The following is a 24,009-nucleotide window of genomic DNA, read 5'->3' as shown; positions in this document are numbered from 1 at the left end:
AACTGAAGAGGTTTTGGTATCGGAGGATATATCAGCGATGTACTTTCTGTTGTCCAAAATTTCTGTAGATTTGGAGTCGTTACAGGCAGAATTTTCCCCATCTGAATTCCTGTTATGGTCTCAAACTCTGAATATACAGCATTTAGAAGTTGCCCTGTTTGCTTTGGGTATTTACCTCTGTCAGTGGAAAGAGACTACTAAGTATTTTTATATTGCTTCAGAGTCATAAGACCGACTATTGACTAATGAATTTTGGTTGTTTTCTTGATAGTGAGAAAACCAATCAGGCATCTGTCTGTAAGATGCTGGCCTTTCATTCATGCATGTTGTGGGAGAGTATGGAGTCACTGATGAAGAACTTGCTCTATTGGATTTGTCCATAAACATTTTCTGTGAGCCCTTTAGAAACACTATTTAAGATTTTAGTTAGTGACTTGAACAAAGATATAAGAAAGGTGGATGCTGGCATTATGTCACACAGGAATCTGGTTGAGAAATCCCAGAAGAGGTGGAACTGTGTGCTCGTATGTGTGTCTTGGGGACAGCTTTTATGTTATTGAGTTCCATTGGCTTTTATCTGAATTATGGTGTAGGTCTAGGAGCATTTACTTACTATATTGAGAAGATCACTCTGTTGTTCTAACTGGACCTGCCATACAATGAAATGAAGCTTTTTAGAAACCCTAATGTGAAGTCCTCTGTATATCTTGTCTGCAATGGAAAGTTTGTGAATGCTGAATTAACTGAATCCAGAAGAAGCCTTACAGTAAAGCCTCCATATCACCAGTCTGAGAATGCTTGAGACTATTCTGAGAAAGTAAATATGCTTAATTACCCAAATCTCAATTACAAATAAATAAATAAATAGTCTGTGTATCCCCACCCCCATACCCCCCCCCCCCCCCCCCCAAAAAAAAAGTTTTAGTGATAATCAAATTGTCTGTGTAGTAGAAACCACTTCAAAAATTAGAAGATTTTCCTTTTATGTGAACAGCTATGAAAATAATTTTTCTGAACTAATCCTTTTAGGTCACGATCAAAATGTGAGTGATACTTCAGACTATAAAAAATAGATTAAATTATTTAAAAAGGGATAATTTGCATAAGAGCATCTTGGGACAGAGGAAGTTGACTAATGTAATGCCACAGAATTGCCATTATAGGATGATTGCTGTTAATTTTTTGATTACCCAGTAACAGAACAAGCAGTACAGTGATTAACTGTCTCATAGAAAAACAGGGAGTAGTTAATCTGAAGCAGTGCTGCCATAAAATCCAGAAAAACTCTGAGCTGGATTGCTGCAGATAAGTAGCTGCTGCATAAGCATATAAACTAAGGAGTAGCTTGCAGCAAAATGAATGTAAGCCCAGCAGGGACTCAGAGCAAAAGAATAAAACAAATAGCATTGGGCCATTATGCTGTAGTATTGTGTCAGAGGTTTTAAAACAAGGGTGTAATAAGCATCTTTGAACAATCTTCTGTGCCTACTGTTTTATTCTTTTTTTTTTTTTTTTTTTTTTTTTTTGCAGATCCAAATGTTTGCATACACAGAGCTCAGAGCTAATCCTTCTGAGTCTCAATCTTGGGCTTCTTCTTCTTTTTTTTTTTTTCTTTTTTTTTTTTTTGGGTAATCAGAAGCAGTGTGACAAAATCAGTAATTCCTATCTGGCTAGAGATTAATAAGCAAATTGGGGACAGAAATGATGAGTGCTTAGGGTTGTTTTTACTTCCTTTTGATTGAAGAAAATGGTTTAATTTGTATTAAGTAAATGTTCTGCGTTCAAGAGACACACTTAGATGTTGTACTAAGGAACATGGTTTAGTGGGAGAACATTAGCGGTAGGTGGACACTTGGACTAGATGACTTGGAAGTCTTTTCCAACCTTGGTCATTTTATGATTCTATGATCTTGAACATCAAATAGATTTTTTCCTTTCCTTCACCACAGAGTATTGCTACTTGTATTTGAATTAAATGGCCATATGTAGGTCTCTGGAACGTAACTGAGAAACTAGTAGATCTCTTTGTATGCCAGAAGTGAACCACTGTGTTGACAATAAAATATTCCTTGTGGCTCCTGGTCTTGTTCAACTGGTGGGAAGGATCACTTGAAACTATAACCTTGCTTGATGCATCTTGTGGTGTTGTTATTCTGTCATAAGCAGAGGACACTACCATCTGTTTTCCTGTTTTCTTATTTTCTTGTCAGGTAAAATAGAAAATTAGTATAGGAAAGAGCAAATTTCAAATGTTAAGACAGAAGGATATTGTGAGATAACAGTTTTCAGCATTACACTCAGCTTTTTATTTTAGTGGAAAAAGATCAAATTAGGAAGGGATTATATGAAGGCAGAAACGCCTTTGTCTTTCAGAATTGCAGTCCTGTAATTGAGAATAATTGAGAGTCTTCCTCTTATCATTTAGAATCTGTATTCATTTTAATGTTAGGATGAAATTCTGCCAACACTGAAAAGTGAAGAAATGATCTCAGTGTATGTTTCCTCATATCTATTACCTTATTTTAGTTACCCCGATTGGAAATCAGAAACATTTGAATTTGTCTTGTGAGTGTACCCTGTAAAGATGTTAGGAAAATATGTCAGTGTTCTGCTACTGCCCTAATCACTCACTGAAGTGATTTTGTTCATGTATTGATCACTCGGCTGCACCATAAAGCAACTGATGTAATGCCTTTGCCACACAGCTGCCACTGCCAAGCACATATGGGATAATAACGTGCAGATCCCAAAGGTGCATGCTAGCCACATGTGAATAAGTAGTTATGGAGTGCAATTTAAGTGCTTTATTAAAGTAATAAGTGGAAAATGGTGATAGAATGAAAATGCATTAGAAAACTAGAACAGAAAGCTTGGTGGCCTGGCTATTTTATGCGGGGTTGACAAAGGAGATTTTATAGAAAGAGTTGAATGTGCAGTCTGTATCGAACCAATTAGAGAGTCCTTATTTTGCAGCTGCAGAGGAGGTGAAATTTCTACTGTGCTGATAAAATGTCACCTGTTGAGCTGTGTGCAAACTGACCTTTTTTGGATGGTCACATAGCAGCTGGGATGCCATCTGCATGAAGTGAGATTGCAGGTGATAGTGAGGGAAGAGCAAATACTCTTAGCACCAGCAGCAGCAGCTAGGACCTTTCAGTTGTGTTTGTTTTACTTGCCCCAGCATTTGTCAACAGCAGATGTGCTCATCAAGTTTTGATCTTAAAAACTGTACTGGAAGAGAAGAAATGAGACCCATTGTTTGATACTTGTAATATCAAACAAAAAACGTCCCTGCTGCAAAAACCAGCATAACAAGATAAAAGCCAGACTGAGAACACTCTGTTCTTTTTTAGTGGTCTTTTCTTTCATGCTATTCTTACGTTTTTATTTAGAAGTAAGTCAGTGCTTATTGCCTTGCCCTTCCAATTATGTAGCTCAATCTATATATTGAGAATTCACTAAGAATTATCATTGTACATTATGTATTTTAACACATTCATACATTTTATATTACTGAAGGAAAAGAAAACTCTATTGCTATCTAAACAAAAAATATTCATGCTGATTTCACTCTTGCAAAAATAGTATCAGCCAGTATTTTCACCTCAGAGAAACTTTCAGGGAAACTTGACAGTTTCCCATTTCCTTTTAATTATCATATAAATTAGCTATGGTTTTGGGAGGGTGGTGTTTGGTGAGGGGGGGGGGGGGATAGAAGGGTCAATTTATAAAGCTTTTGGTCATTTCACTCAGTTATTAACATTTTAATATTAGCTACCATCTGTAGCAGAAAATGAGAGAGTAAATATTCATGTTGAGGTGTACTCAAATGCACCAGTGACATGTTAGGAATGAAAACTGAAAAGATCTTTAACTGTTGCAGGACCACGTTATGAAATATATTAAAAGGTACAGCATTCTTTGCAGCAAGACAGAAGTAATATGAATGCCACAATTAAGAGTATGAAATATGAAAATGATAAAACCTCCTATTTCAGTAGCTTATTTTGCAAGCGAGGAGAATAGTTGAAATGCCATCAACTTTATGGAAAAGTTACAAGATGTTCAGGCTGCAGCAGTTAAAACCCAATTTTCAATATTGATGTATAACTGCATTTAGGATAATCTGACCTGGGGTTTTGGAAAGAGAATGCATTCCTATATCACCAACTTCAAAAAGGAACTGAAGCGTGGAAGGAATATGTAGAAATAAAGTAGGGAAGGAAACTGCATCACCTTAATGATTGCTGCTCTGCTATTGTGTATTAGAAGTAAAAGCTTCTTGCCAAAGGATCTTCCCCTATTTCTTATCACCTGCAGCAAATTTCATGCACAATTTATGTCCCAAAAATTATTGATTTATGATGCATGGTTGGAAATTTCCAACTTTTCACTCATTTTCTTTGTTTTATTTTTCGAGTATACAACTGGTTAAAGTAGCTGCAGGTTTCTAGGAAAAGGGAAAATGAATGCCTTGTGCATAAAACTGTTGCTTTGTTCTTGTTCCTCTTCCTCGCTCCACGTTTTCACACTGGTTTATTGCTTTCTTTCTCCAACATTCCTCAAAAACTCTTCAAGGTAAAAGAAGACTTTGTAACATAAATAGTTGGTAATAGGAGATAAGAAAGGGAGTGTGTAAGAAGAATTTAATAGGGCTGATGAGGAATAGAAATAAAGCCACAAGCTTTCAAAGTCAGTGAAAGCATGAAGGTCAATAGTATTGGAGCAAAAAAATGATATTCGGCTCATGCTGGACGTTTGGCAGAGATGTGTGCATGAGTGCAATCCCACATACATGCCACATGAAGCAAAGTCAAACTGCAGAGAGACAGGAGAGGTAAAATTTAATAACTCCGTAAAAATACCTCTATTTTCTTTTCCTTTTGAAGCTGTTGTATTCCACAGAGCTGGTGTGCAAATGCTGTCACCAAAAAAAAACCAAAAAAACACAAACAAAACAGCAGGCTGCAAAGTAGGATAACTCTTCAGACTGTCAGGGTGGGATTTAGCTTATCTCATATAAACATCGATGGTGTAAATGCTACCTCTGAGCAAGTCATCTTATGTTCTTATTAAGATACAAGAGCAAGAGACATTTCTAGGGTGTGATTAATCTTTTCCTGAGGAAGGCATTTATGTCTGGTCAGAGAAACTGTGCCATAAAAGCATCTGTTTTTATCCATTTGCTATAAAGTAAGCCTAGGCTGAAGACCGTTACCCATAGACATTAGTAAAGAAGCTGTAACATTAGAGGCAATGAATCCTATGTTAGTGTTTAGTGCTGATTATCACATGAAGAAGGAATTGTCTGACTCTCCTGCACGTGCTGTGAAGGCAGATAATGGGACAAGAATTTCTGATTCTTTTACTGGTCCCTGTGGGAACCCTCCTGTGCACTACTGCCAACAAGATTTATATGGCAAACTACGTTAGTACAGACAGGCTAAGGCACTGAGGAAAATGGAGGAGCTTCAGCCTTACATCAATAACTTGCTTTATCAGAACTCCTCTAACAAATGCAGTGGAAAAAATAAATCCTCTCCCTTACATTGCACCCTTAGTCTGAGATGCCCACAACTATCCTCCCTGCATAGATTTAAGAAGTGGCTATAGGTAATTTTAACTGGTGGGGATTTAGGCAGGGATACTTCATGAGCCAGCATTTTTGTTCCATTTGATTGTGTAATCTGAAGATATTCTGACAATATTGAATTTCCTTCCTGTTTTGGAATGATCTATAAGGCAATGTGGTGGCCCCAAGCCACTCACTACCTTATAGATACTTAAAAAAAAAAAATAAAAAAAATAACCAACAACAGCACAATAAAACCACATAATTACTAGAAAAAGTGTAGTGTATTGCAGTTACTTGGAGCAGCTGCTTATACTCTCAGCAGTAATTTTTAGGACCCAGTTTTATTTGTAAGAGAATCTTTAGAGTAAAGGAGGGGAGGAAAAGGATGACTGTGTCCTCTGTCTTAATCTATCACTGCTGTCAGTTATTTCTGGGTCAAGCAATCAAATGCCTACTGCAGAAATAACCTCACTCTCCTGCTTGTTATTGTAGATGAAGCAGCACACAAACAAAAAAAGGTCCACTTGTATAATTAGGGTCATACATTGGTGGATGTTTGGTATTTTATTCTGTTTGAGGATGTGATCTGCACCTTTTATTGCCTCTTAAATTCAAAATAAAGCCTTTTATTTTGAGTTTAATGTCCTCTTCATTTGAAAATGCATTCAGCTTTGATACCACCAGGAACAGAACATTTCTTGAACTGTGAGACCTGTGGATAACATCAGATAACTTCTCTAAGGCCTGCTCAAATCCTGTTCTGCCTTCAGCATTTATTTGAATCTGCTAATGTCTGACAGAGTGCATTCCTCCTTTCTTACTCATCCTGTAGAAGCTATCACCAATGAGCTACAATTTTCCTCTCCCAATTAAAGGGTCTTGCTAGAGACCCCCTTCTCTCTCTGTTTCTTTTATGTATGATTCCATTTCAAAGGAAGAGCCTTTGCATGCAGAAGAACATTTGTTTGCACAGAACAATTCCTCCCTGTTGTTTGCCACATATTTATTTTGTCTCAACATTATAAAAAAGAGTCTTGTTGCTGACTCAGAAGGAGCTCATTATGGAAAGACTTCACCTTTCAGTTGCAAACGATGTTTCCTTGAAATGATAATGTAATGACTGTTAGATCAGCTGTATGTAGCCGTTAGGCTATTCTTTTGATCGGTTGGAAATGCATTTGTTAAAAAGCTGCTTTATTGATTTCCTGGCTGGTTTTTGTACAGTTTGGATCATCTGTACACACACACACGTCACATTTTTACCACTTCAAAGTAGTTAATAAATTCACACTGCTCAGGAGATTGAACACAAAATGGAGCGAACCCTTTCTATAGAGAACTCTGTTGTTCAACCTTTGATAGAAAGAGTCTTAACTGCACGCTGAGGGTCTCCTTTAAAATACTTTTAACACAATCTGCCACAAAGGGAACAGCTTACATAAAAGCAAAAGAATATGGCTCCATGGGAAACAAATTGAGTGAGGGATTGTGATTAAGATTTCAGTAACAAAATTGGGTGATTTTATACCAAACTCAGTACTTACCTATCCAGGTTACTTTGTTGGTGACTTTGTTGTGTTTATGATATATTGACACTATAAATGTTATATGTGTTATTGTTAAAAATGAAAGCTGTGCTTCTTCATATAAATGGCTAAGAGCTATGTAAAATGCTTGTAGGTCTGGGGGCTCTACTGGCCTAGGATCTGTCTTGGCTCACAGAATTTTTGATCGTTCTCTAAACTCCTCCGTGTTTATAGCTCCCCAATTTTGGCAACATCAAAGCAACTTATTTCACTGAAGTGTAGACCAACATGTGTTGTTGATAGAGTTTTAAGATACAGCTTCTGTTTTTTCTTCTTGTTTTTCCTTTTTATTTTGTTTTGATTTACTAAACCACTAATATTGTTTTGGATCACAAACCTGAGGAGACATCCTTGAATTATTTAAATGAATGGAAATCTTAAGAAATTGTGTTAACCACTGTATTGCAGTTCACCTTTGATTCCCTAGCTAAGGATCCCATTTGCAGTTTGTCTCTTGATCTCATTTCCCCAAGCAGAGTTGCTAAACTGTTTCTCACCGCAATGTGATGCTCACATTAACAGCCAGCTCTTACATTCATCTGAGATCCATGAAATATTATCCACACCTTGTCCGTGTGTTTAACAGGCCATTGAAATAATCATGCTAGTTACTTGAGTGTTTGGCTGTATTAATGTTGAGTGTAGGCTGTCAAGTCAGAAGCTGCTGTCTTAGCATGAGTTTGAATTATGCTCACGTGATTAAATTAAAATGCAAAACCTGTTTTTTTTCAAGTGTTTTGAAGTTACTGAAGTTATCAGATATGAAACTATAACAATGACACAATCAAGAGGGACTTAAGAATGTTATAAGGATGCATAACTGTCCTCATACATACAATTCAAGGGACCTTGAATAAGCAGAATACAGTAAAAATGTTTGACAGAAACCATTTACATTTCAGCACCTGTGTCCTCTATCTATGAATAGGGATAATAGACTTTCCTACCTCTCAGGAGGATTGTGAGAATAAATATATTAAATAGTGCAAAAGAACTGCAGTATTATGGTAATTGATACCATGTGCCCAACTAAGATAGCAGGGAACAATTTCTGAAGAGACAGGAGCTTTTTTCCTAGAATTGTTACGGTTGTTGGGAAACTCTGGAGGTTTTCTGATCCAGCTCCTCACTCCAAGAACAACAAATAAATCTTTAGCCATTTTAATGCTATGAACTGTAGGTATATTGGAAAAAGATGAAGGGTCACTCTAGAAAGTATTGTTTAATGAACTTTAATTTTAGTTAATTAACAAAATTTTAAGAAAAATTTTAAGAAACCAGAAAATAAAGCATTGTTTTCAGTTCTTGAAACAATACAGCAGGCAATGCAGATCAAATTGGTTGCTTTCTTTCTTTAATTTTTAAAATATTAAATACTACTCTTAGATTAACAATGACTAATTATTTTTCTCTTTTACAACTGTGTTTTCTATTCTTTAATCTGAAGAAACTATAGCCTAATGAATGCAGTCCCAGAGCATTTTGGTGTCAATGTTGATATTTTTCACTAAAACAGAAAAATATTGCCAGTTTCTGTCCCCTTTTTCTTTCTTTTCTTTTTTTTTTTCTTTTTTTTTTTTCTTCTTCTATAGTAATTAAGGTCTATTTTCTTCTAGACTGCTACTTCTTAAATACTTTTGGATGCATAATTTTTTGTGGCAATTTTTTAAGTAGTAGATCTTCTCTAGGTAGTATGTAAAGTTTTGACATCAGAGACTGTACTTTAAAATAATTACAAAACTTATGATATATCTTTTGGGCTAGTGAATTGATTTTTGTCCGCTAGCCTTCAGAATTTATCCTCTGACTCTGCAGTGGTAACAGAGTAAAGGACATGTTATCTAATTCCAGATCTCTGCAGATAATTAAGCTGCCTACTTGGATGGAAAGAAAATTTGAATTTTAATGTAAGAAACCTATCTTATAACCTCTATAGAATGATGATAGCAGTCCTGATGGGTTTGCTTGGCACTGTTTACCATGTTTTGGCTGGTGATTAGCAGGAAATGACCTTGAATTATATGGAGAAGGCAACTATTCAACAAATAGGTTCAGCACTTGTTTAAAGTCAGTGTTTTTGTTGATGTACGAAAGGTCTGCTTGCCTTCCTCCTCCTTTTTGGACCAGAACAGACAGCGATCATATTGTGTGGGTGATGCTTTTAAGCAGAATGGCTTGTCGCTCTCGCTTTTTCTCTCTTTGAAGACACCTATTGCCTTAATTAGATTGATAAGAGAGGTACACAAAGGAAACAAATGATACCAAGCTGAGTGGTGCAGTTGATATGCTAGGGGTAAGGGATGCCATCCAGAGGAACCTGAACAGGCTTGAGAAGTTTAACAAGGCCAACCTCATGAAGTTTAACAAGGCCAAGTGCAAGGTCCTGTACTTGGGTTGGTGCAATCTCAAGCACAGGTACAGAATGGGTGGAGAATGGCTTGAGAACAGTCCTGAGGAGAAGGATTTGGAAATGTTGACTGATGAAAGATTCCACGTGAGTCAGCAATGTGTGCTTGCAGCCCAGAAGGCCAACAGTATCCTGGGTTGCATCAAGTATGACCAGCAGCAGGTTGAGGGAGGTGATTCTGCCTCTGTGCTCTGTTCTCATGAGACTCCACCTGGAGTATTGCATCCAGTTCTGAGGCTCCCAAAACAAGAAGGACATGGACCTGTTGAAGCAGGCCAGGATGGTCATGAAGGTGATCACAGGGCTGGAGCACCTCTCCTATGAGGACAGGCTAAGAGAGCTGGGACTCTTCAACCTGGAGAAGAGAAGGCTCTAGGGGTACCTCATAGCAGCCTCCCAGTATCTGAAGGAGGCCTACAGGAAAGCTGGGGAGGGCCTTTTTATTAGGACACATAGTCACAGGACAAGGAGAAATGGATTTAAACTCACAGAGGAGAGAGGGTAGATTTAGACTAGATATCAGGAACAAATTCTTTACTGTGAGGGTGGTGAGACAGTGGAACAGGTTGCCCAGTGAGATTGTGGATGCCCCCTCCCTGGAAGCACTCAAGGCCAGACTGGATGAGGCTTTGAGCAACTTGGTCTAGAGGGAGGTATCCCGCCTATAGCAGGGGGGTTGGAATTGGATGATCTTAAGGGTTAGTTCTCACCCAGACCATTCTGTGATTCTATGATGAGTTTAGTGTGCAGTGCTAAGTACAGTGGCAAGTGACTTAAACAGCTGCTCTATTTGTCAGTAGGTGAGAGGGAAATGTAAAAAACATCAAATATGAAGTAGAGAACATTTGGACCAACCCTGAGTGTGCTTACTAGTGATTTAGTTCTATTAAACTGGTATTGATGTTGAAATAATTATTTAATACTTATTTATTCCTTAGTAGCTTCCTTAATGTTTTAATGCAGTGATACTTTTTAGATTTTACTCAGCCTTCGTCAATTACTGAACATAAATACTATCACATTTTTTTTAAGTACTTTCAATTTTTTTACACTTTTCTATCATCACAACCATCTATCTAATGTAACCTGGTGTATTACTCATAATCTTTGATTAAAGTAGTTTCTAGGATAGCTTTCACATTAAAGCAAAACGAAACCAAATGAAAAACACAACAACAAAGCAATCAAACAACCAAACATAAAAATCCCAAACATAACTGTTTGGTTTCAAGAAATATTTGCCTAAGTCTATTTATATTCAGCAGGGACAGTAGATGAGAAAATTATTTATCAGCTGAGTGTACTTTTAAAAAATGCATTCTACTTTTCATGTTTTGAGCAATAGAACTGTTTGTATACTTTTTAGTTACTGAAATATCACTTTAATCAACAATGTTTTTACTAATTGAGCATCTGTTAGTCTTATTTATCTGCTTTTAGATCATTGAGTCCTTTGAAAGCTTAGTCATCTGTATGGAACTTCAGCCCCACATTGCAAGCTCTACTCTCAGTTGCTTGCCACATTAAAGCATATGAATCTATATTAATATATTTTAATATATTAAAAAATATTAAAAATATATAAAAATGCATAGTATTCCCTGTACTACTTTTCCATATAAACAGTTGCTTTTCTTGCCACAGGTGTATCATGAGTGTAAGGAAAAGTTTTTGACCGTGAGGTGGGAGGAATGAACCAAGAGACAGTGTCTCTCTCACTTGCATGCAATTTATATTCATGCCAGAAACTTTTTGAACCAGTACTTCAAAATAGAGGGGTTCATTAGCTTAGAGATCAACACACCTGATGTACTATGAATGTCCAAACATTATCTGTTTTTTTATTATTACTTCTTTTTAGGTTTTGCATTACTGTTACTTTGTCATCTTGCTTATTCTCATCACTGTTCAAGCTATACAGGAAGTGCTGTGCAATTCCCATCAGAATTTGAGGTGGGATAAGGTCATGTTATCCTGTTCTTGACAAAATGACTGTTGTTTTCTATTCTGACAAATGAAAATTGTGATATGTCTGATCATTTTACAAACATCAGGGACTGTTTATGAATGTTATTGTGGCTTGGAAATGCAGTGTGAATGCTAAGCAGAGTTTCAGGTATGTTTGTTAACCATCAGAGGGAGAGAATAAAAGAACACTGCAAAGAAAAGTTTGCTCTGGTAATTGATGTGTATACTACTAAGAAGCAGAAAGACAGTGCAAGCAGCAGTAAGCCTCAGCCCCCAAATGGTCTGGACCTCAAAGGTTGCAAAGCTCTGAGTGGTCAGGAGAAGATGGACAATCAAATAACACCAAGTGCACAGTGGTGGCTTAACTGAGGACTTTACTGCCATTCTCAGACTTTGTAAGTCTGCCTACTGATTTGTTCTGCAAGTTAGTTTTCTCAGTCTCTTCACCTGAGGCAGAAGGTATTGCTGTTATTCTTGAATTGTGTGCTGGGAATAATGAACAGCAGAAGTCTGCAAGCAGCACTGTTGAGATGCTCACTCAGTCTCTATATTAGAGCTCAAAAAAAAAAACAAAAAAAAAAACAACTCTGAAATCTGAAATAACCCAGTGTAGTGGAAATGCACCTGAGTGACCAGAAGGGGTGGAGCCAGAATCCACCCCTTCTCAGATTTCACTTAAGGAAATGGTGGCATAAGTATCTCACTGGAGATTTTGGTGTATCTGAGGCTCTCCAGAAGTAAGCTTCTTTATTTCTGTGCCCATGGCTGTTGCAAGTTTTCACTTGCTATAGCCTTGGACCTTGCTGTTTTACTGTCAGTGCTGCATCATGTTACGCCTAGAGTACTGAAAATGCGTCTTATTGTGTGTAAGTTAAAGAGCAAGATTTATTTTGTTTATCAAAGGCAATGTTTAGTTTTCAATAATGGCTCTACCCTAATATAAGGATATACTCAGGGAGAAGCTGCTAATTTCATGTGTACAATAAAAACTGGAAGCTATGGGCTTGTTAGAATATACTTGTTAATTTTTAATGTAGCTGTATTGTAGCCATGCCTCAAAGTGTTGTGGTCATTTCTACGTTTCATTTTTAGGTCCACTTCTTGTGTTGCCTTATAAAAGATATGTTTGGGATAATTAAGGGATACTCAGAAGAGTGCAGGAATCACTGAAGCAACATTTCTGTGCTTTGTAATAGGAGGGATGAGGTGAAGTTTTAACAGTGCTCCTGCAAAATGCTCTTACATGGATTAATCTCTCTCCTAAAACAAGGGTAGTAATGTTCCATACTACATCTGGCCTATTTCCAGTTTGCTTAAAGTAACCAGAGTGGCGTGAAAGTGAACAGAATGATTTGCAGCTAATGTAAATGGTTATTAGATGTGGCTCAATGGCCACATCTGTACTACTAAATAAAACAAGACTAGGGAGTGAGCTGAGGTACCAGAATGTCCAGTGTTGATTGTGCAAATACTGCCTAGCTGTTAGAGGGCTCTTGGGTGTGACTTTGTCTTGCACCAGCCTGATATTACAGCCTGCAGAGCTGAAATGCCCTAAATCCCCTTACCAAGTGGGCAGTAGGGGCAATACTGAAGCTGGGATGAGTCCTACAATCTTACTGTGTTCTACCTCTCTATTATAGAAGGTTTTGCAGTATCAGATTCTACCAAGTTGAATATCACATAGCTCTTCTCACTTTTGAAAATATGGCTGTTGGGAGTGGCAGACAGCCTTTGCACTATGTTATGTATTTGAAATGGGTAAATACCTGGTGGAACAGGAAGGTTGTCAGCTGCAGAAGAATTATTGAAGGCCTGGAGGGCATGGAGACTAACTTTTGCATAGCATGGATGCAATCATGGATTTGATTTGAGGAGTTTAAATATGAGGCCTTGTCCTGTTGTATTTATCAGCATATAGGGTCACAGCTGACCATATTCTGTGTCTGGATCTCTGTTTCTGCTCCTTTCTCGACCATCAGCAGTGCTGCAAAGCTCACTGCTTGTTCAGTTTGTCATTGTTTTTGTGCAGCTGGCGTCAGGCAGAAGTCTTAACAAATATGTCTCAGGGTCAGGACAAGTACCTGATGACACATATGAGTTACTTTCATTCAGTTTATTACATTCTTTCATTACAAAATGCTACTGATACTTATCTTACAGCAGCTCAATTATTTTTACTCCTTGTCTGATACTTTGCTTTTTTCCATCTGAAGGAGGCTTTCTTGAAGTCAACTCTAAAGCAAAAAGGCAAAACATATCATTTCTATATAGAGCACAGTGAGCAGGGAGATTGCTCTTCATTAATGACAAAAGTAACTTAAAAACCTTCAATTATACCTCTGATAATTGTTCAAAGGTGTATGAAGTTTTGCCTAAATTCCTGTGTTTTGGAAAGTGGTGTAGCTGAATAACTCATATAAAATGTTCAAAATGTCTCCAAAGAAATTCCAGAAGAAATAAAGTAACTCCAGAAATCTGATGAAATTTAATTATCCTGCAGGAATGTTTATTATTGAGGAAGTCACTGAATTGATGAATGTGTACAATCCCAGGACAATGGTATTTTGAAGTCCACTTGTATGTTCTTTTCATACATAAATACACTATATAATCAGTACACACCTGCTTTTCAAGCTCATAGAAAATATTTACTGAAAATGATAGAACTCAAGGTCAGAAACCTGCTGGTATTATACTGAGAACTTTTGTTCTTCCTGGTTCTTTGTCTTCAAGAGAATATTTTCTTATCCAGAAGTGATAGGTGATATTTTGGAAGTTCAGTATATGTGCACATGCTCATGCAAATGATGAGGACTCTGTATTGAATTCTGTTATGTTATTATATTCCAAGCTGAAATGCACTGAATTAATAGTTGGGGCTCTGCTGCAGTTAGCAGTTGCCTGGAAAATAGCCACGCATAAGAATTCACTGACCCAGAAATGAGAGGGGAAAAAACAGCCAACCAGTGAGTCAGTGACAGTGAATCTGATGAACCTCTGAGCAATGCTAGCATGGATGGTATACTCAGTTTGCAGGTTCAGCCTTAATGATAACACCAGTAGGGAGACAAAACTGGAAAGAGAACACTGTATATTTGCCAGCTCTCTTCCTGTGTCCTGCCATCAGTGGAAATGGATCTGTGTAAACAAAATTCTCAAGGCAGATTTATCTGGCAGATTAGACTTTTTAAAAGGAGTGGTTTCTTTGTGTAATACATTGAAGGATAAGTAAAATTATCTTTCTGGCTCTGAACACTCACTGTTTCATGTGAAGAGAGAACAAACAGTGTTTCGTGCATTGGTAAATTACTGACGTACTCCGCAGACCTTTTCATTTCTTTTCTGCAGCCTTTCTCTTTGTGGTAAATTTTGAGATGTGTGCTTTTTCCCTATGTTGAGTAGGTGTTAACACAAGATAACCAGTTTTTGTTTTATTTTATATTTTATTTTATTTTATTTTATTTTATTTTATTTTATTTTATTTTATTTTATTTAAGTTTAACTGTAAATTCAGTGTAAAGCTGTAACTGACTCCAGTGTTGGTGATAGTGAATAACAATTCTCCCTTTCATAGCTTCATAGCTTCATAGTTTCGTGCGGGTTGGAAGGGACCTTAGAGATCATCGAGTCCAGCCCCCGGGATTCGAGCCTCTGTGTAGCAGAGCGGCACTTCTACCACTTGTGCCACAGGGGGATTCGAACCCCGGGCCCCAGTGTTGCAAGGCGGCGTCTTTAACCTTTCCTGAACTCAGATACAGTGATTCTTTTGAAGAGCTGAGTTCATCCCTAATTTCTAATTTTTTTCCAACTTTGAGCAAAAAAATAATTAGTGCTAGTATAAATGTTTTCACATGAAGCAGTGTATGTGCATGTGCCAGGAAAATACATTAAGGACAGTAGGTGGCTGAATGCATCAAACAAAATCTGATTTGATGTACGGTGAATTATTTTAGCAATGTGTTCTCTCCTTATACTGTGACTGGAAGGGGAAAAGATCTATAAGTATGCAAATTGACTTCTTGCTAAACTAAGTATCTTCTGGTAGGCACAATTAAGCCATGTATGAAGGCTGTGCTCTTATCCAGGTTCAAAGGGTTGCTTTGAAGTACTGTGTATTCTGTGAAGAGATACTGTAGTGGGTGAGTAGAAGGCAAACATTTGCTGGTGCTGAGCTACAGGGAAAGCATCTATGCTGATATATTTTATTAAGAAACAAATAAGTGTAATTCCTGATCAAATGATCAGATGCTGGTAAACAGTGTTCTGATATGTGTGTAGAGTGTGCAGAGACTAAACCAAGGATGTTGATAACTAGGGAGCAGTAGCAAAATGAGCAGTGCTGGAACAGGTAGTATAAGTAGCACCTAATGGTACAAACGGTATTTCAGAGGAAACTGCAGAAGAAGGCAGCTTGTGCATCACTTTACCCACCTCTTACAGACATAAGGGAAAACCAAAAACCTAACTGCTATTTGGAGTTTTTCTGTACTCACTGATGCAGGAGGGCAGGAGGCTTCTGTAGTCAGCATGTTTCTGTTTTGAGAGTCAAGAAAGTATTTCTTCTCAGTTGAATGGAATCTTACCAGATTAGCAGCTGGCTGGACACATGAAGAAGTCCACATTTAGAGACTGCAACTCTGTTTAAATCAGTGGGCTTATTTTTGGATCCGTCATGGTATTTGACTGTTTTTATGCTTTAATCTGCCTTAATGACAGCAGAGCAACTACTGAGTGTCCTGTCTTTGTTTGTTTCAGCCTGTAAGTATAACTTTCTCTGTGACATATATAGCTGTGTGCTTATACATGAGTTCACAAAATCATTAAGGCTGGGAAAGACCCCTAAGGTGACTTAGTCTAACCATCAGCCCACCCCCACCATGCCCACCAACCATGTCCCTTAGTGCCACATCTGCACAGCTCTTGAACACCTCCAGGGATGTTGACTCCACCCTGGGCAGCCTGTGCCACTGTCTCACCACTCTTACTGAGAAATTTTTTCTGATAGCCAACCTGAGTTCTTTATTCTGTTTTCTTTTGAAAAAAGATGTGAGATAGCAGCATAATGTGGGTGGCATCAGCTTAATACAGTATTTTGCTGCTTCTTCTGGCCTACAATACTCTTAAGAGCAAGAGCTCATTTTGTGGGAAGAACAGAGGATAGACTTGTCCAGCTGTGATTTTTAGAAGTGATATCTTACTCTGCCCAAGATACTGTGGGGAGCAAACTTTTTGCAGTACCAGGTCAAGCACAGAGCAGAGACTCATTATCCCACTTAACTACCTGCTCTGACAGCCAAGTTTACCTCTCTGTTCTAGTAATAGCAGTTAGTTTTTATGGTACATGCTTTGTGGTGGGTTACCAAATTAATTTGATTGCAAACTTATCTCTCAGTGTATGTCACATCCAGGTATAACATTTTATTTTTTATAAGAGTTCTGAGATAACTTTTTGCTTGCAAATTATTAGTGCCCATTAGTGCCTGTCTTCTAGTTATTTCTGGTGTGTTTATCAGAGTTTATTAAAAACTACTACAGTTCTAAGTCACAGGCCCTTTCCCTACCTTTTTTCCTTTTCAGAGATGGTTATATGACCACAGGTTGTAAGGATCTGAGGACTTGTGCTTTTGTAATTCTATTGATCAGACACTCAGAGTCTGTGAATCTACCAGTGGCATCACAGGTTAAATACAGCTTTTACTGTTTTTTTTTTATCTTTTTTTTTTTTCATACTGCTTGGTCTTATTGCAGTTTAAATGGTACTGGCAATGCGGAGCGTTAGCTTTCATGCTTGGTGGATAGTATTGCCTAAATGACATTTCATGATCCAAATCATACTGACAAGAGCATAATCAAGTGTGAACAAAATATAAACTTTCAGTGACCATGAACTGAGTCTGCGTTATATACAGTGTTGTGATGGAAGCCTTCTCTATTGTTGCAAGTAGTTTGCACATTTCAAATTCTTCCTTTTGCCTAATGAAAAATACCTTATCACACATGCTTTAGGTCTAAGATCAGTGCTCATTTAAGTGATAGTTAATTAAGTTAACAGGGTTTAGAAATGAACATAATGCACACTTTGGAATTCTTTTTTCTGGCATGGTTTAATATAGTTGGCCAAAATACTGTGCAGTTGGCAAGCACCAGGAAGGTGCTTTGCTCTTTCCATGCTGTAAATGAATTTTAGGCAAGAAAGGATCTGGCTGTGAGGGGGAGTCAAAGTAAGAAGAAAAGAGCTTACTCACTTAAAAAACTGAGTTTTGGGAAAGATAGGCTGCATCACCATGTGACTGTCCAGGGATTCAGCAGAAAATTAAGAGCATGTGGTCTGAGCATTCAAACTCTACTTCTTTGATAAGGGCCAAATGATGGTTTTGGATTTACTCATTAAAGAGTGACATTTTCTTGTCACTGAACCTTAAAACAGACAGTGCTGGGAAAGCAATATTTGGAATTTCAGACAATTCTCTATTCAGTAGTTGCCATGTTCTACTTTTTTTCATTTTTCTACTTCTTTGCAAAGAGCAAAACAGTAATGCTATGCTATTCATGAGTAAGAGGAGCACAGTGTTTGATATTTACTATGCTTCTGGGAGGCTTGAGGAAGTCTGAAGCCCCAGACTTCTAACAGAGTAGTGCATGTGTGCAGCCAGGCCACCAAGCTGGGGTCAGCACTGGCTGTTGGCAGCACATTTGCATGGTTCATATTGTCTTCTGTCCATGATTTACATGAGGAATTCTCAGATCATCAAAGCAAGTGGACAAAGGGAATCCAGCTTGTCAAGATGGGGCCAAATTTCAACTTTCTATCAAAATCTGCCTGCTTTTTTCCCTCCTGCATTGAGGCCCTTATGGACCAACCATCATAGGATCTGTCTTCTCTCATCTAGAGAGAGCTATTTAATTATTGAGCCAGCTTTTTTCTTGAACTTTGTGTTTTAGGACTTGATCTCCTTATAATGCAGGTGTGTGTACATCTTTCTTTGGACTGTGCATGTGGATATGCTTAGGTTTTTGAGTGTCTGAGAGCAATTTGAAGGGTTTTTTTTCCTGAAATATAGGACTATAAAGTTTAAAAATGAGCATCACCAAGAAAGCCAGTTTCATGTGCAGAAATGGGATTTAGCACACACAGATAACCTGTATTTTGATATTTAGTGCTTCATGTTCTTCCTTGCTCTCTTTATTTCTGGTTTCTTTGTGTTTACGGTCTCCCTGGCTTATTAACTCTGCAGTGCCATCTTACTTTGCTGGTGGTGACAGGCTGTCATACTGCTGTAGATTTCCCCATTACGGAACCCCGCTAGTGACAAGCACTGACTCATCACACGGCACTGGTCCAAAATGACAATTGGAAAAATCAGAAATGCAACCTCTGAAGCCTTCCTCTAAGGACTACCCTGAACTCCCACAGTTCTCATCATCCCCTCCTCCTGTCTCTTCTGCTCACTGCCATCACCCCGACTATGGCTCGCAACATGACTGGCTTACAGTCTATAGGCTGCCACAAGCATCCCTGTGTGCTGCACAGCTATGCTAAGCCACAGTAGCATAGCAAGTTGCTGTGGACAAGCAGAGCAGCCATTTGTGAGTGTTCATTTAATATGCCTTTTGCTTTTTCTTAGTTTTTGTTAATGCTTCTCTCCACAAAGACAAGCTATCTTATAACACTGTTTCCAGCATGGTAGTTGTAATCCTGTCAGGTACATGGAGAAGGAAAGAAGAGAGTTTTGTGTTTGGAGCATCCCTAGGAAGTGTTGCAGGAAGTTATAGTTTGATATGGTGAGGAATTAGCGTTGGTGCAGACAGTAATGCAGTTTATAGCAGCTGAAAAAAATCCAAAGCTATAAATATATTCCACGTATGACCGAAAAAAAAGAACAGTTATGTTATTTCTTTTCATCCATAATAGTCATATTGTAGCAGAAAACAGTATATCAAGTTGATGGCATATACCTAGAGGAGGTGAACAATGTCACTTGCCAGGGGGACTAATTCTATCTTCTGAACAGGGACAGGGATGGGAAGGTCACCTGGTACTAAGGTGAGAAAAGACAGAAATTGCTTTTTTGCCAATTAATTAATAACCAGCCAATCTATGGTCTGTAGCTTTTCTGCAGACCATAATTGAGAGCAGAGCCCATACACCAAGCCTTCAGACCTTCCTGTGTGTGATTGAAGGTATCAGTCTGTGACAAATCATCAGTAGAGGACACCTGTGCTGTGATGCACGGTACCATTAGCTGATTATTGATAGGTTTTGATAACTCCACTGGTTTTATTTTTATTTTTTTTTTAAATAATTTTAATTAATTACTAGTGAAATTAAGTAGTTTATTTGAAAAAAAAAAGTGGGATAAAAGTAGTTTTTCTTAACTAAGTCAAATGTTCAGGCACTTTGTGGGAAAGTATTTGAATGAATATTTCAGAGGACTTAATTTAAAACAAACATACACTTCACAAAATATTAGGCAGAGGAAATGATGAAGGGCACTAAGAAAGAGAGGGAGGATGAATACAAGGGGAAAAGCATTTTAACAAAGTGATCTCTGTTCTCCACAGAAGGTCTGCTTCCTAACCTGCATCTGCAGACAATGCTGACTGGAGAAATTAGATGACATTTTTTCCCTTCCCCCTCTGACTCTCTCCCTGAGGACTCAAAGATGTTTAATTTGGTATTCTTTCGAGTCCTCCCTCCCACCCTCTGAAATCTCCAGGGATATTTTATCATGCAACACTGCTAAAATTTAAATGTTGTTAAGCTATTACTGTAGCTGGGATTGTACTTTGCTGCTTTCTTCATCAAAAGAAAAAACAAGCAAAGGACTAGAAACATACACAAATAGAGCGGTGTTTTGTTTTTTTTTTAATAGGCAATCTGTGTAGGTTTCAGGAAGCAAAGCACTTCTGCAGACTCCCATTTCTGCTTTTCCATGGATCAGTGGGTTAACTAAAGCCTATGAGAAGGCTCTCAGTTATGTGATGGTTTTGACAGGTATTAGATTGGAGGCAAAAAGAGACAAAAAGGACTATCACTCAAAATGGCACAAGGCTGGGCTTATAAAATAAAAATAAATAAATAAATAGAGCTCAGACAGAAGAGTTACCTATGGCTTACTGGCATTTTATAATATCAGTGGGCACTAGTAAATGAGTTGGATGCTCAGCTTTGTCTCTTCCACTTTGATTACTAATTCTTTTTAAGCTTTTTATTTTTAAGCCATTATTACCCCCTCCTGAGTGAGTGGAAGAGACTTAAGGAACAACAAGACAGCCTCTTTTGGTGATCACAAAGACCTCCTGATGTTTATAACTTTTCAGAATACCAGACAATACCATGAGATTCAGAGTAGAGATACTCAGTATTCTTTGAGCTGATGTTTAGGTGGATGCTACATTACAGTGGGGGCTGATGGTAAGCAGGAGAAAGATATACTATAAAAAATAATAGTAATAATAATAATAATAATAAAAATATATATACTAATGAAGTCAGCATAAGAAGCTCTAGTTTTGAAAGCTGGCAGAAACTGCCCTTGCTGCACTAAAGATCTGCTTGGGTGGCAGTGGAATATCAGCCCCATTAGCTATTGTTTTTAATGCCTTTGTGTCCTGACAAGAGAGAAAGCTGTTTCTCTGGCATGTGGTAATTTTGGGAGCGAGCTGGACCTAAGGTCTGCGTAAAAATGTCTGTATTGTGTGGCTCCCAGCTGTGAAATTTTGCCTGCAGTTTATTTTACCTTGAATTAAATGGATGGTGCCTGGGAGTGGTGCAGGAAAGTGAACAACAGCATCTTGCCTGCAGTCCCGTGAGGTACCCTCTATGTTCAGTTGCAGCCTTTGTGCTATGATTTCATGATTTTAAGTCTCAGAACACTAATGATTTTTATCCACTCAGGATGCAGAGCTGACTCCCATTAAAAGAAATGTGAAAACAGGGAAGCTGTGGCTTTGGATAATTGCAGAGACCTGAATAAACACGTCACCTGTGCTTTCGTGAAGACAGGTTATCATGCTTCAACAAAGCTCCACTTGGCTGTTATCTTTGTTGTTTAGATTCACTACCTCACTGAAGTGAATAGAAGCTCATATGGATAGTCATATTAATGTGATATAAACCTGAGAAGGCCGAGACCCATGTTAACATGTGGACTTCACAATTTCATTACTATTTATTTTCATTATGTGTAATATCGTGGCTTTGTTTCCTTATTTTGCTGCAGGATCAGAAATAGAATATTGTATGAGCTTATGATCACATTTTGTTTTTAAGGCTGTATTTATGGGCTAGAAAATTATGAAGCTGCAGGGGCATTACTGCTGTAGAGGAAAGATTCAGCATCAAATTCTGCAAGTGTGTAGTCAGAACATACAACATATTTGATCTTATACCTGTTCTTGGGGAAATATGGAGAAGGAGGCAGAGATGCATAGTTCAGAGACTTAAAAGAACTCCTTTCTTTGTCTTCTTTACTTATATCATGTGCTGAACCTGGGTGGATGCACTGGCATTTTTTTCTTTCCCTTTAATACTCAAATGTTTAGAGTGTTCAGTTGAATCAAATAGTTGTTTGGGAAATGAGTGGTGTGCACACTGCAGGCAGTAACTGGGCTGTGAGGGATTCAGAGAGAAAAACCTGTTTTTGAATTCTGGCTGTAGAGATTGTTCCAGGTGAGGGTTATTTTATTTTATCCTCCTCTGGAACATTTCAATAAAGATCCAATCTCTCTTTTCATAAGATTGAGTGGCAAATGGATTCGTTTGAAGAACTAAAAATAAATGAAATCTTTAAGGAATTTTCCTTCCTCTTAGTGTTAATTCCCCCTCTCCTCCTTCCTACCTCCTTCATTTTTATGCTGTAATATCAACAAAGGCTCCACTACAGTAAAATCAAAATACCTGAGTGAGGGGGAATTGTAGATGACAAACAGAAGGTCAGTGGTTATATTATTCTTGTGCACATTTGTTTTCTCTCCCCTGGTACTTCATATGTTTCTTAGCAGTTTCCATCAAGCACTGTATTGTCTGGTGCAGTGTCATTATATGGTAGGAATCGCAGCAGTTCTACAGCTTTCTGGATGTCGTCTTACCAAATATATGAGCCCACAGCAGTTTGCATTTGTTACTCTTTCTGGTGTACTGAAAATATCTTTAGTGTTTGTGTACAGATGAGAAAGGTTGCTTCACAGAGAGATGAATTGAACCAGCTTGTCATACCTATAAAAATCAATGTGTTTTTGGAAAGGGCAGACATTTGAGGAATAAACCGGAATCTGGGGATTCTCAGCTTTTTAGAGTTCTGTCAAAAGCCTGAATTATTACAACAGGAGTCATGGGTCTGAAAATGAGAGCATTCCATATATCCTGCCTTTTGTTTGAAGGGGATCTCCAATTAGGAAAGGTAGGGTTTGTGATTCCACTGGCAGCGTCTACTTTTCACATACGCATTGCACTGTGTGCCTTGTTCTGTGACTCCTGGCTATGATTAATAACTGCTTTTCCCATGGCTCAAAGAGAAAGAGAAATCAAATGCCTTAAAAATAAAAATCCTCTTCCTCTTACTCTTTAGATCTTAACAGAACATGCAAGTCTGCAGAGTTTTTGTCAGTGCTGTACAGTAGTAGTGCATGTAAGAGCTCTGCAGTGCACATAGGTAAAATAGCTCACCTCCAGCATGCTCTGTTAGTGCTTCCTGACTAGCATAGGACTAGAAGCAAGGTGAGAAACAGGAAATAAAGAAAATAATATATTTTACGTGAGGAAAGAAGTTTGTTGGAACAGATATATCCCATTAGTGTCATGATGACATTACATGCCAGGATATTCCATTTTAACTCTGTCATAAATTTGACTTTGCCTAAAGGATTTATCATCAGTCCCAGTAGCTTCTTTATGGTTTGCAATCACAACTTCAGCCTCCCTTTTAAGACATCTTTTATCCAGAAACTGGGACTCTTGTACCCTTGTAAATTAGGATTGGAGTGCAAAGCTGAAATTTTGCTGCCTTCCTCCTGTTGACAAATGTTCTTTCTTTTCATCTAACTAGCAGACAAGAAAATGAATTAAACATTAGCTGAGTTGGTGAGCTAAATGTCAAAATCCTTTCAATATGAAGGAAAAAAGCGTTTCACCTCACAGGTGTCTAGCAGCCACTTGGTTAGTTAAGATTAAATTTGAATAGGATTATTTTGTTTTATCAGAAATGAAAGGAGCCCCCCCCCCCCCCTTTTTTTTTTTTTTAATAATTATCTTTTCCTTAGCAAATGTTTCCTTTATTAAAAACCTTATTTTCCTTCTGCAACAATTATTAAAGCCATTTTATCCCCCTTTGGGGGGAGGGGTATGTGTGTGGGGGAGGAAGCAGACGAGAACAACTGCACCATCCTTAGTAATTAATTTAAAGAGAAGGGATATGATAAAACACCAGATACTATTAGACATTCCTCACTATAACTACAGATAAAGCACTAGA

At 37.9% G+C, this 24,009-nt stretch overlaps 1 protein-coding gene across 3 annotated transcripts in view; it reads left to right on the top strand.

The window, feature by feature from the left end:
* Positions 1-24,009, top strand: part of DSCAM (DS cell adhesion molecule) — a 427,035-nt gene that overhangs the window by 118,812 nt on the left and 284,214 nt on the right. The gene's annotated exons all lie outside the window — the stretch shown is intronic.

Source organism: Coturnix japonica, chromosome 1, assembly GCF_054131305.1.
Source record: "Coturnix japonica strain WE chromosome 1, WE-NBRP24, whole genome shotgun sequence".
Lineage (NCBI taxonomy): Eukaryota > Metazoa > Chordata > Aves > Galliformes > Phasianidae > Coturnix > Coturnix japonica.
Note: the sequence above shows the minus strand (reverse complement) of the source record. Positions and strands in the feature narration are given on the sequence as shown.